This window comes from Macrobrachium rosenbergii, chromosome 6, assembly GCF_040412425.1.
Source record: "Macrobrachium rosenbergii isolate ZJJX-2024 chromosome 6, ASM4041242v1, whole genome shotgun sequence".
In the NCBI taxonomy this organism is placed as follows: Eukaryota; Metazoa; Arthropoda; class Malacostraca; order Decapoda; family Palaemonidae; genus Macrobrachium; species Macrobrachium rosenbergii.
In genome coordinates, this window is record NC_089746.1 from 57,245,920 (window position 1) to 57,259,011 (window position 13,092).

The 13,092-nt window shown below is 36.5% G+C and overlaps 1 long non-coding RNA gene across 1 annotated transcript; it reads left to right on the forward strand.

Annotated features, from left to right (window-relative positions):
• The first annotated feature begins 3,209 nt into the window (after window positions 1–3,209).
• Window positions 3,210–4,651, forward strand: LOC136839789 (uncharacterized). Its single transcript, XR_010853464.1, has 3 exons — window positions 3,210–3,332; window positions 3,687–3,793; window positions 4,456–4,651. It is a non-coding gene; the product is annotated as an uncharacterized lncRNA (long non-coding RNA).
• The last annotated feature ends 8,441 nt before the right edge of the window (window positions 4,652–13,092 follow it).

A 13,092-nucleotide genomic window follows, 5' to 3' on the forward strand; every position in this document is an offset into this window, starting at 1 on the left:
ATGTATGTATATGTGTGTGTCTGTGAATGTATGTATAAAGGATTATTACCATTGCTATACTTTAAATCAATTTTGATTAAGCCTTTTGTAGTTGACAGGTGAGACAGCGATTGAACTCAGTCGAGCACAGGTAAATTCATCCGTGACACCCGCCCCCCCCCCCCACACCCACACACATCCTGTCAGAGGGGTGATTTATTTTTTACTAAGAATTCGATTAATAAGATGTAGATTCAACTTGCCTTCAGATGATACTTTTTATTTTATTAGTAGTCTTCATCCCTGCAGTCAGTGAAGGTATAATTTTAATTTCTTTGGAAGAAATTGATTTTTCAGTGTTTCATTTCTTGCATATCCAGCAAATATAACGTTAAACCTAACACTGCCTCCTTGAAATTTTTTTCCTTTCATGAATTTATCCATAAATTTTCCATGATTATAAGTGTATTAGATGAAAACAGGAAAAAACCAATGCCACACAGCTCTCTCTCTCTCTCTCTCTCTCTCTCTCTCAAAAGATGTTTCAAGATATATAAATTTTATTCTGAGGCATGACGATTTAGTGTGACATTACTTTTCTCTCTCTCTCTCTCTCTCTCTCTCTCTCTCTCTCTCTCTCTCTCTCTCTCTCTCTCTCTCTCTCTCTCAAGATGTTTTATGATATATCCATTTTATTCTGAGGCATGACATGATGAGTGTTATATTACTTCGCTCTCTCTCTCTCTCTCTCTCTCTCTCTCTCTCTCTCTCTCTCTCTCTCTCTCTCTCTCAAGATGTTTTATGATATATCCATTTTATTCTGTGGCATGACATGATGAGTGTTATATTACTTCTCTCTCTCTCTCTCTCTCTCTCAAGATGTTTTATGATATATCCATTTTATTCTGCGATATGACATGATGAGTGTGATATTACTTCGCTCTCTCTCTCTCTCTCTCTCTCTCTCCTGGCGCTTTTATCACAAGCCGGGCGGCATCAAAAGGCCATTCCTCCTTCCGACGTCACGAGGAACAATGAGAAGGTTTCTAAAATTATCCAATGAAAGATCCGACTGCTTTCAAAGACTCCTTTGAAAACGAGAAGCTATTTTCGTAAAGTTTATTGTCTCTCCGAGATGTTGAATCTGCCGAGTTTTTATTTACGTCTTTATGGTTATTTCTCTCCATTCAGAAACTCGGGGAAAGACGTCAGCGGAGCAAGTTGCTTTTTACTGCTCAGACATTTCCTTTGTCGGCGAACGATTATATCTTTGCTTAACAGTACGAAGGGATTTTTCTGCCTCTATTATGTTGGGTCATTTCTCTTTTTTTGTGGGGGGGCGGGGGTTGGTTGAGGGAAGGGGGCTCCGTTTACAGAATAAATAAGACCAGATTGATGTCATGGAACAGCCTTTGAAACGTAAAACCGCCGAAGTAAAATGCGCTACTTGATATCAAGGGATTAAAACTATTCAAGTTTTTTTTATTCATATTTCTTAGTGGATTGACAGTTGGTAGTCAAATATGCCAGACTATTCGGTACATGAAAATGCACTTAGACATCTAACCCGTTTTATTCCTTAAAGAACCTGTCTCTTGTTATGTATGAAGTTTTGTGAGTTCCAAACTGATGTCTCAATGACGAACATCATCTACTATAAATTTACACCCTGTGTTTCATTTTTCTTCTATGGCACTTTACACACACACTTATACACACACACACATATACATATATATATATATATATATATATATATATATATATATATATATATATATATATATATATATATATATATATATATATATATACATATATATAGATAGATAGATATTTGTGTGATTATTTATGTGTATATATATATATATATATATATATATATATATATATATATATATATATATATATATATATATATATATATATATATATATATATTCAGTTACTATTTCCTTTCCAACTCCTGAACCTACTTTTAACACTAAATATTTTTTCATACAACTTATTACCGGATGCACATCATTTCAGGATTGCCCTCCTTCTTTCCCATACTGTTTTTTTGCATGAAAATCAAATAATATTCTTATTCCATCTAGTGATTACCTCTCAGTTTATCTATATTCCATATCTCCGATTTCTTTATCAGCACCAAAATATCTTCAGCCCTAAGGATACCTATCTGAAGGCTTTGGTATCCTATCCAAAAGTCTCTCAGAAATTACCCTCTGAGGATTCCTATTCCCACTTCAATACCCATTCCTATTCCAGAGTAAACTCCGGCTAGTCCCTTGTTCATAGAGTGCTTTGGTAACCGTAAGCTTACTCCGATTCCTGTACTGCCAATTGTTCATCTCCTGCATTTGTTCATTTTCAGGATCACCAACGATGTTCCTGTAGTGTTTTCCTACAGCATTGTTCTAATCTACCAATAACACTATCCTGTGTTTGTTTGTTTATTATTGTCATTACATTTATTTCCGTTTCTCATATTTTGACGAATCCGGTGAAAAATAAAATTTACAATATTTTCCTTTTTACAACAGTTACAACATCATTACTTAGACCTTTCAAGAACCTAATGCGCCTGTATTATAATCATTTACTTCTCATTCTTCCTTGTTATTATTAAAATTATTATAAACTCAAAATTGGTTCGTGATAGAGAAAGAACGGTAAGTTACAGTGCTAAGACTATCATTATAGATTGATTGGGATTGAATATTACAATCGTTAAGCATAAATCAATTGATCATTTTGTTAAAGAGTGTTAAGAAAACTCTCATATACGATTTTGCGGTGCATATATAACATGCAGATATATGTACTATATATATATATATATATATATATATATATATATATATATATATATATATATATATAATATATATTACGTTTTAATCCTTTAGCAAAAGTATAAATCACATTTGTTAAAAATAAAATAACAGAATGAATCTAAGAATACCGACTAAAATGCTTTGTGGATGAGGAATATACAAAAACAACACCATCTCAATACAGGGAAAATCGATTAACTAAAATATACATCTAATCGTATAATAACATTTAGCATACGGCGTCCGTATTTCTTCTTAATCTCCGTGACTGACCCTGCGGATGTTACTGCCATCTATCGGTCATTTGAGAAATGAAAAGGCGTAGAACTAGTATCCAGTCCTCTTTCTCCGAAGTCCACCGTCCTTGGCCTTCCGTAGCCTAAGGTTTTATTGGGCGTAACGATTCAGCTTCGCTTATTCGGTGGTTGACGTGAGTTCAAGGTGAAAGTTAAGCCGCTTAGTGTTCGTTGGGCTGAATTATGGGCGACGTTACTGTTCCCGTGTTCGAGTGTTGTAGGTTTTATGTTTGTGTGATTTTCATTTCTTTGTATTAAGTGTTTTCATTTTTACTCTTTATTTTAGCAGATGTCTTATGATTTAGTTTTTAATTGATATTGATTACCTGGGAAAGATTTTTTTGACAATGTGTTAGCTAGTTATCATTAGTAAGACAAGTAGATGATTTTCCGCAGTTATAAGTAAGCTATTGTTGATTCCCGAGTTCGATGAAGCTCGGTAAGAGTACCAGTTTAGTTTTAGATTACTTGACTCTTGTCCATTCATTTGCCATGATTTCATTACTTTACGGATAACCAGCTGTTCATTATTTTCATGTACTCATAAACTTGCAGGTAGCAGTCCTTCCAGGTAGCAGTCCTTCCTGGTTCCCGAGACGTGAAAGTCATTAGACACATGAAGGATGGTTTTGAAGGCACGGCGTCTCTCGGTAAATATTTTTTCTTCTAAAAGCGAAGGTGAGTTAAATTCTGAATTTTTTTGTTTTAGATTTTTCGGGCAAGCTAATCCTCCCCCTTCAGGGGCAGAGAGCCCCTGAAGTGGGGAGGATGTCCTTTCTGAAGAGCGGTAGACTTTTGGTCTATCGTTCTTTGGAGAGGGGCTTGCTCTTTAGTAGTTTTAGTCAAAAATGGTCGTTAGATTTAAGTAAAGTGTTAGATGTGTGGAAGATAGTAGGTTTAGTTAGCCATCCAAGATAATGAGGTTTCTAAATTAGCACAGTTCTCACGGTAAATTTATCTTGAGCAAATTGTTCATAGTCTCGCTATTTTAACTTCTAGTTTTAGTTTATATATTCATCCAAAGGGAACCTAATTTTATGAAAGGCTCTTAATTTTTAAGATGACTGTGAACAAAAGTAAGGTTAAGTAATAGTTCCATTTACAGTTCCATTTTCAAGTTTTCAGTATAGTTCATTATAGAAAGTTATTTCCATAGACTAAGTACTGCTAATACGGTAGTTTGGTATTACTTGGTTTTAATGAAATTTAATATAGCTTGATACTTCGGGAATATAGCATTATTTATAGGTTTAAATGTAATTTTGTACGTATGCAGGTGAAAGATATCTAGGGTTTTTTAATTCACTTCAGTATTCATTTTCAGTTTTTATTTTACGCAGGTTGAGAACGTTGGCCCTCGGAAGGCATGAAAGTTTCTTCAGCTAAACATTGCCTGGTGTCGTTTGGAATGTCTGCTAGTGTCGTAAAAGAAATGGGCTGGAAGTAACTGAAATACTCCAGGTGCTCTGGTTTTTTGTTACACATAAAGATCATGTGTAAGTTTTCGATGATTCTCTGAACTGAGGTGTAAACTGTGAGGGCTCAGTTCTTTAAATATTCAAAATAGATTAAAATTTCAATAAATGAAATCTATTAATTTCAGTGTCTTTGAGATTTTTTCAACTATCCTGTCAAGAAAATTTATTGCCAGAGTTCTGTATTGCATATAATGAAGTGTACGCACTTAAGTATCTATTTCCAAAGATTGGATAATGTTGTTTGGAATTTCTCGTTAATGGAGAAAGTTTCCTGGTGCTTCTAAATGAAGATCCAGAGTTGTAGTTATAACTATGGGTTTGTTAAACCATCTATGTGAGAAGGCAATCAGAGCCTAAGATCCAGAGTTGCTAATTTATGACTGATACGGGTTAAAGTTAGACCAGCTATGTAAGAAGGCAGTCAGGGCCATGACCATCTGTGTCAGAAGGCCATCAGAGCCAAGAACGGTGTATGGAGGGATTTTGCGTAATAAGCCCATGATTAAGATTTTTTCTTGCCGGTCCTTGACCCCGTAGGTGCCATTACTGCACCTCAAGCGGTGCCCAGTAGGCATTACTTTAGGTTCTCTGCAGCGTCCCTTCAATCTCTAGCTGCCGTCCCTTTAATTCCTTTAACTGAGCCTCCATGTTTTCATTTCATCCAGCTTTCTTCTTCTATCATTTGTTACATAGTGGAAGTGCGAGGTTTTCCTGCTGTTAAGGCCTGTCCAGACTAGCGGGCCTGATCGGCGGGCGAACACTATTCCCATAACCCGTTCCACTATACTGACCGACAGTGTGTGGAGCCAGAACGATGCGATTGACTGGTAACGATGCTTCAGAAGCGAGAGAAAATATAAACGGCTGAAGTGGCCGACGGGCATGCCCGCTAGTGTGGACAGGCCATTACACCCTCCAAGACCTCTTTATTGTCTATTTCCTCTTCAGCTCTGTATGACCATCGTAGGCCCCAGCGCTTGAATTGTAGATTCTACTTCAGTTGCCAAGCCTTTAAACAAAAACCGAAAACCTTCATAGAACAGGAATGGCTATGACTAGTTAACAACCATACCACTTAAAGATCGCCACTCGGCCGATCAGCGATGGTAATTAGGTGATTGAATACCTTAGGCTGAGTCAACACGATCGAGCTTTGTTCGACGAGCTGTCTGGTGTGACGTCAGAAGCGGGCCAAGTTCTGACTCTACTCGCTGTTTCTCCGCTTCTGACGTCAATTCGGACAAAGTTCGTCGAACAAAGCTCGATCGTGTGGACGCAGATTTAGGGTTAAACGGTGCGGGATCGGTAGAGGGCTGAGTTTCAAAGGTCACCTCTGACGGTATTTTCATACATCAACTAACATTTGACTAGATAATATTTCAGGTAAGCTGACTGACATTTAGGGTGAGGGTTAAAATCGTAGGGTTAAAAAAATGAATTAAAATACCTTTTCATGTAATAATGCAACGCAATCTTAAAGCAATTAGTCCATACAATGCACTAAAAACGAAGTAGGAATGAGTCTTAAAAGTTGTTTGCTCAGGGGTATTTACTCACTGGTATAATCCGTATTGTTTCCCTTTGCCGTATTATATTCGATGTACACTCGGAAACTACTATCTCCGACCCACCTAGGTCGTGCTCCGAGTTTATGAGCGGGGCCTTTCTGGACGGCGGGCAACGCCGACGATTACGGATTGAAACGCACTCGAACACCTTTAGAACTCTTAACGGATTTTGCGTTGTGTTTTTTTTTTATGATTTTGCTGCATATAATGCAAAGCAGTCATGGTATAATTATATAGACAACACTGTGTTGAATTCTACAACCTGTATAATATCGAAACAAAAAAAAAATGCCGAAACTGTCGGGTGGTAGTTGGGAATTGGGGAGGGGAGGATGAGAGGGAAAGGTGAAATCTGTCCAGAAAGGCCCCGCTCATAAACTCGGAGTACGACTTAGTGGGTCGGAGATTGTGGTTTCAGAGTGTACGTGCGTCAAAATTTTTTTCTGATGGGTTTAGGAAATCTATCAGTGCTAACGTGTATATTCGATGATCATTATATGACAAAAAAATTGTCAAACGAGAAGTCTCTGACTGCGAAATTGCGTCAAAATCCCTGGTCAAAATTATTTTAAAATATTTGCTCTGTAGTTATTTTAGACGAGGTCTATCCAAATAGTTTAATGTAGTGTATTACGGAAAGAGAGAGAGAAGTTTCAGTAATATCTAAACTGGTTAACACTTAAAATATGGTATTGGTAAGATTAGCTACTCTTGGCAACGCAGTGAAAATATGCTATTAGTAAGATAGGCTACTCTATCTTGAAAAGTGTTAGGTTATTCGAAACAGATTCTAAGCGTCTACCTGCATTTAATTTTATCAAGGAAAGCCTACGCATCTGATTAAAATTAAAAATATATGGTTTTAACCCTTTTTCACGATCACCTTTTAACAGTAGTTTTAAGTAATTATAATAATTATTACTGTTATTAGTAGTATTTTGAAACTGCAAATACAGCAAATACAATCATATTTTTGTTTAGAGTTCACGGGAAATCTATGACGATTTTTTTTTTTTTTTTACATTTACCGGTAGTTTTATTCAAAATTTTTATTTCTTCGTAAGTGTGAGGTAAATAAGAACAGGTTTTCATTAAAGTTCGTCATACATGGTTTGAATGTGTCCGTGATCAAGCAAATCGAATGAAAACTAAAATGGAATGCTTTGCTGGATAATTATGAAAAAACTTGTTCGAATTACGAAGAGTAACAGAAACCAAAATTGGCCGATGAAGAAAAAGCTAGGTTAAACCTTATTTCCAACTTGTCGTATCCTTCTTTCCGTATCCCATATAATCCTTCCAAGGTCTAGATTCTCATCGTATCCTTCTTTCCGTATCCCATATAATCCTTCCAAGGTCTAGAGAATCTAGACCTTGGTCCTTCGCTGCCCCCATCACATAGACACACGCTGTAACAAAGCCTTTACCAGCCTAGCCTCTCTTCCCCGTCCACCTCGCCTTCATGATATTCTCACCGAAACAGAAAACTTCTCCATAGAACGTGTTACCTGCTTCCTTCAACAAATAAATATTCTTCATCTAATATAGCCTACCACCCAATAATTCTGATCGTACCGTATCTATAATCAGCATAACATTGCACCATATGGTCTCCAAGGCCTGGGTGCTTGATTGATAGTTACTGAGTTCAGTTCAATTAGAAATTAAAAGCGTACATGCCTAGCATTTTTTAATGGTAGTTCTAAAGGGACTAGAGGTAGCCTGTGGTTTCAAAAAGCTCGTTTGGAAGTTTTGGAACACAGGTGGTATTGCTAATGATTAAAATAAACTGACCGTAAGTTGATTAGTGACCTCAATATCTTATCTAGAAGAATTTTGTTCTCCTGTATCTCATATTGATGATTGCTTTAGTAACAGGATATAAATGGAAGTAAAACCAAAGTAAACTGTACAAAATTGTTATATTTCCTGCGTAGCTAATCTTGGCATTTGCCGACTCGAGTCAGAGAGGGGAAAGCCATAGGTATTCTTATGAATCCGGCAATGCGAAGCCTTCCTAATACTTGCCTGTCATAATACTCATAATACTTGCCTGTTTTGTGTGCCGTGAATCAGCGAGAGATCAGGTCGTTCATAATAATACGTTGTTCTATTGAAAATTCATTTTTTTCTGCGCAATTTAATCTTTGAAGTCTACATTTTGTCTAATAATTAGTGTGATTGTGTGGAGAATATTTTCAGCGAAAAGCAGTTGTGATTCCAAATGATCTTCAGTCCTTTCAACCAAAAGGAACAGAACCGCCTGACATGCGATTAGATAGTTACGTAGTTTAAATTATCTATAAACTGTTTTATGACTGGGCGTCGGAAATGACCATATATTTAAATTTAAAATGCCTATAATTATGAATCATAATATATACACATAATCATGGTTATTGATTGTACGTTTTGTTTCAGTAAAATCAAATTGTTACAATGGTTAGGTGGTTAGACCATCCACCGCTTAAAGCAAGTTAATTCTATTCGTATTATAAGATAGATTTTTTGATAAAGGCTACTTGACAACTGTTGATACTTAATGATTTTAACTTAGCCAAGAGTTTTTCCCTGTGTCCTTCAGCCTAGGCTAATTCCACATTTTTGTTAGATTAGATAAAGCTAAATTATGTTAAACAAATGTTCATTTAATGATTATTATTATATGTATTGTCATTTTTCAGATTTCTCGGCTCAGTTACTGAGACCGTCACGTTCTCTCGCAATATACAACAATACAAGGAATAAATGAAAATAAACCATTTTCACTGTATAAAAATCTAGTGATTTCTCACCCTTAGAATGGTCAGTATCTATTGCACAGACTTTAATAATGTAACAATAATTTCCGTTGCAGTGTGTTGCCCGTGGGCTATATGTTTAATGGTTGTATGATTGCAAGATATCTCCGTATGATATTTCTCCCTTTATTGAAATTTACATTTTCCTTAGAATTTTCTTATCTCAAATTTTTAGCCTTATTTTAAACTTTTTTTTCGTCAGCTGTTTATTGTTTCTGAACTCCTGTAATTGGTGTTATTCGTTTTCAGACTCCGGAAAGGCTTAAGTTTCCTGTTATAATTGCAGTGAACAGTATTATTGAAATCTAGAGGTTATTTTTACAGTAGTTTTGTATTTTTGGTGACCCCGTCAAAGGGTTATCTCACGCGCGGTGCACTGTAGGCATTACTTAAGGTTCTTTTGCAGCGTCCCCCCGGTCCCTAGCTGCAACCCTTTTCATTCTTTTTACTGTACCTCCTTTCATACTCTTTTTCCCCATCTTACTTCCCACCCTCTTCTAACAGCTGTGAGGTTTTCCTCCAGTTACACCTTTGTAACCTTTTACTTTCAGTTTCCCTTTCTACGCCGAATGACCTCATAAGTCCCAGCGCTCGGCCTTCTGCCTAAATTGTACAGTCTCTTCTATTTTTGGTAAAACATAAAAACGGAAGCATATGGTACTTGCAGCCAGACAGTGTATAAAATAATATGCATAACCAGACAATATATAAAACCTAATATTCACATTGACTGGAGATGATAAGGCTAGAATTCCAACTTGCCAGGGTCTAGGCATGTATATAGTTCTTCATTCACAAGTTATTTAGTTATATAGATAAATCAGTTTACCACCTAGTCATTAACTCAGTCACTTTGGAATCATACCTTTTGTGGTTAGTCCTCAAGGTTTAGTGACATTTTTTTGTTTGTGACTTCCTCAAATTATTCTTGTGAGTCACAATTTCAAGTTGCCTGTAAACAAGTAAATCAGTTAATCAGCCAATCAGTGTCTGGTGAGGCTCGTCAAGTCTGCAATTACGAAAAAGCCTGGGGTTTTTAGAGTCTGTTTGGTTTTTGACTGAAGTTCGTAAGTCATAGGTAAGTTATTCAGTCATAGCTAAGTTAGGCTTCAAGTCAAGGCTTCCAAACTAAGTTAGGCTTCCAAGTCATAGGTAAGTTAGGCTTCCAAGTCATAGCTAAGTTAGGCTTCCAAGTCATAGGTAAGTTAGGCTTCCAAGTCATAGCTAAGTTAGGCTTCCAAGTCATAGGTAAGTTAGGCTTCCAAGTCCTAGCTAAATTTGGCTTCCAAGTCATAGGTAAATTAGGCTTCCAAGTCCTAGCTACGTTAGACTTCAAGTCATTAGGCTTACAGTCATTGAGGCTTCCAAGTCATCGCTAAGTTAGGGTTCCAAGTCATGGGTAAGTTAGGGTTCCAAGTCATAGCTAAGTTAGGCTTCCAAGTCATGGATAAGTTAAGCTTCCAAGTCATAGCTAAGTTAGGCTTCCAAGTAATAGCCAAGTTAGGCTTCCAAGTCATAGCTAAGTTAGGCTTCCAAGTCATGGGTAAGTTAGGCTTCCAAGTCATAGCTAAGTTAGACTTCCAAGTAATAGCCAGTTAGGAGATTATAGTTAGGCTTCCAAGTCATGGGTAAGTTAATCGTCAAGACACTTTCAGTCATAGCTAAGTTAGGTTTCCAAGTTTAGAGGCTTCCAAGTCATAGCAAGTTAGACTTCCAAGTCATAGATAAGCCCAAGTCATAGCTGCGTAATAGCCACTCCAAGTCATAGCATACATAAGCTTTCTGATGCTTCATTTTCTTAACGCAAGTAACCTCTTCAGTGCACCTCCCCACTTAGGCATTACTTAAGGTTCTTTGCAAGCTTTCAGACCCTAGCTGCAACCCCTTTCGTTCCTTTTACTGTACCTCCTTTCATATTCTCTTTCTTCCCTCTTACTTTCCACCCTCTTCTAACAATTCTGTTGAGGTTTGCCTCCTGTTATATACCTTTTAAACTTTTACTGTCAATTTCCCTATCAGCGCTGAATGACCTCATTGGTCCCAGTGCTTGGCCTTTGGCTTAAATTCTGTGTATTCAGTTTAATTCGTTTCAGTTCTACTAACGCTAGTAAGGCTTAATACGATGTAAATCATTGCCTACCAAAGCTTCCAAGTAATAACTTCCATGAGCTTGTTAGGCATTCATTACTTACACTTGAAAACCCTAGTGCTTGGCTTGACAGCCTAAACATTCATTATTCAGCACTTATGATATTAACTTTTCAAACTTATATTCCACTATTCTTCTATTTTTAAAGGCCATCGCATATTTTTTCCTTTCTTTGAGTCACTACTTAACCTTACACGTTTAGAATTTGTTCTTTGTTCATGATTTTATTGTACTGGAGATGTTACGCAAACGAGCATATTGGCACCTTTGAGCATTCGCCGCCAAACTTTGAACCTTGTAGCCAATCACTGACATTTATGTCCATGAAAAGGCTTCACAAAGTCGCCTAAACTAGTGGCAGAAATGAGGTTAAGTTCTTGCTTGCACGTCATCATTGTAAAGATTGTGGTAGGTTTGGTTTCGACAAACAGGAAAAATGTATTTAAAACTGGCACAAAGTCTGAGAGCAAGATGCCAAAGAAAGAAAAACAGGAAAGCGAGTTAGTGCGACGCCGCCTTTACTCTGTCTTGCAAACCCCTAGCCTTCCTGAGCTTGATGATCACAGCATTAATGTTTTGAAATTCGAGTTTGCTGGAACTTGTTAGCTTACTGGAACTCTTTGCTTGCTTGGACTTCCTAACCACAGCTTATCTGAGCTTGGAAGGAATGAAACAAAAATGTTTCGAGGTCGCTATTAGCTTCAAGTACAAAGCAGAGCTTTTTACTTCGTTTTGTAATATCCTCTTTACCAAGTTTGCAATTTTTTTATTTACTTAAGATTACTTGTCTTGTCCAGCCAACATAAACAGGGATTCCTTAGAAAACTCTTGTACTCCTTACCTATGCAAAACCGTTCAATGACGTTTATAAAGATGCTGTTTTGCTCACGATGTAAAAACATCTGAGACGACAAAAGTTTGTCCGATGAGATTTCAATAGGTTGGATTTTTCGTCAAACTTTGGCGTGCTTCTATTTTTCCTGGTGTATATTCATTTCCGTCATTTTGACCTTTTTGCATGTGGCTTGCCTAATTGACCATGCAAAAAACTTAGAGCCGAAACATTCTTTACAGTTCAGTATTAACCATTAAGGTAATTAATTAAGCATTTGGTATTGCAAGCATTTTTATTGAATTAGGACCCGCAATTAGAAGCCCTTCTCTTTAACAGAAAAATACTTGCAACAAAATTCACGGTCAATCTGAATTTTTCAGTGTTCATTGTCATTCCCGGGAGCAGCATCTAAATTAACAGGCATTTCATTTGAGGAAAATTTTATTCTCGTGTAAATGTAAATGTTATGAACAGAAAATCTGAAATAAATTACTTGAACTTTTTCTTTATTGCAGATTTTTGGCAAAGCAGTGATATTCCGAGGAATTTTATAAAAAGCAGGACAATCAGCAACCCTTCAGCAATACCATTCAAAGAAAGATATTGCCACTATTCGTGAGTATGTCAACACTAAAAAAGTTGGAATGTAGCAGTAGTAGTAGCAGCAGCAGCAGCAGCAGCAGTAGTAGTAGTAGTAGTAGTAGTGGCAGTAGTAGTAGTAGTAAATATTTTTAAAAATATAGATAAAATTTAGAACTTACAGTACAGATGTTGGACGGTATTCAGTTATGAACTTCTGACTGCATTTTAGGTGTCTATGGCATTTTCAACAGTAAATGTGAGAGTAAAACGATAAGGTATGTTATCTAGATTTTAAATATAGCATTTCTATATTTCATCACCGAAGTTTGTACATGCACCGTGAGATCTATGCTGGCCGTCATTTATTTCACCCCATTAAAACTTAGTACAAATTTACTACGTTTTACAACTTTTAATTGGCTTTGCTGTAATTAACTTGATGACCACAGTAGCCATTAACTCTTAAGTTACAAGTTCATTTTATTGGAAGACTTACGAGATGACAAATTTAATATATAGTTCATGTTATGTAAGTTATATTAAAAATTCAAAAAATAACAGTTT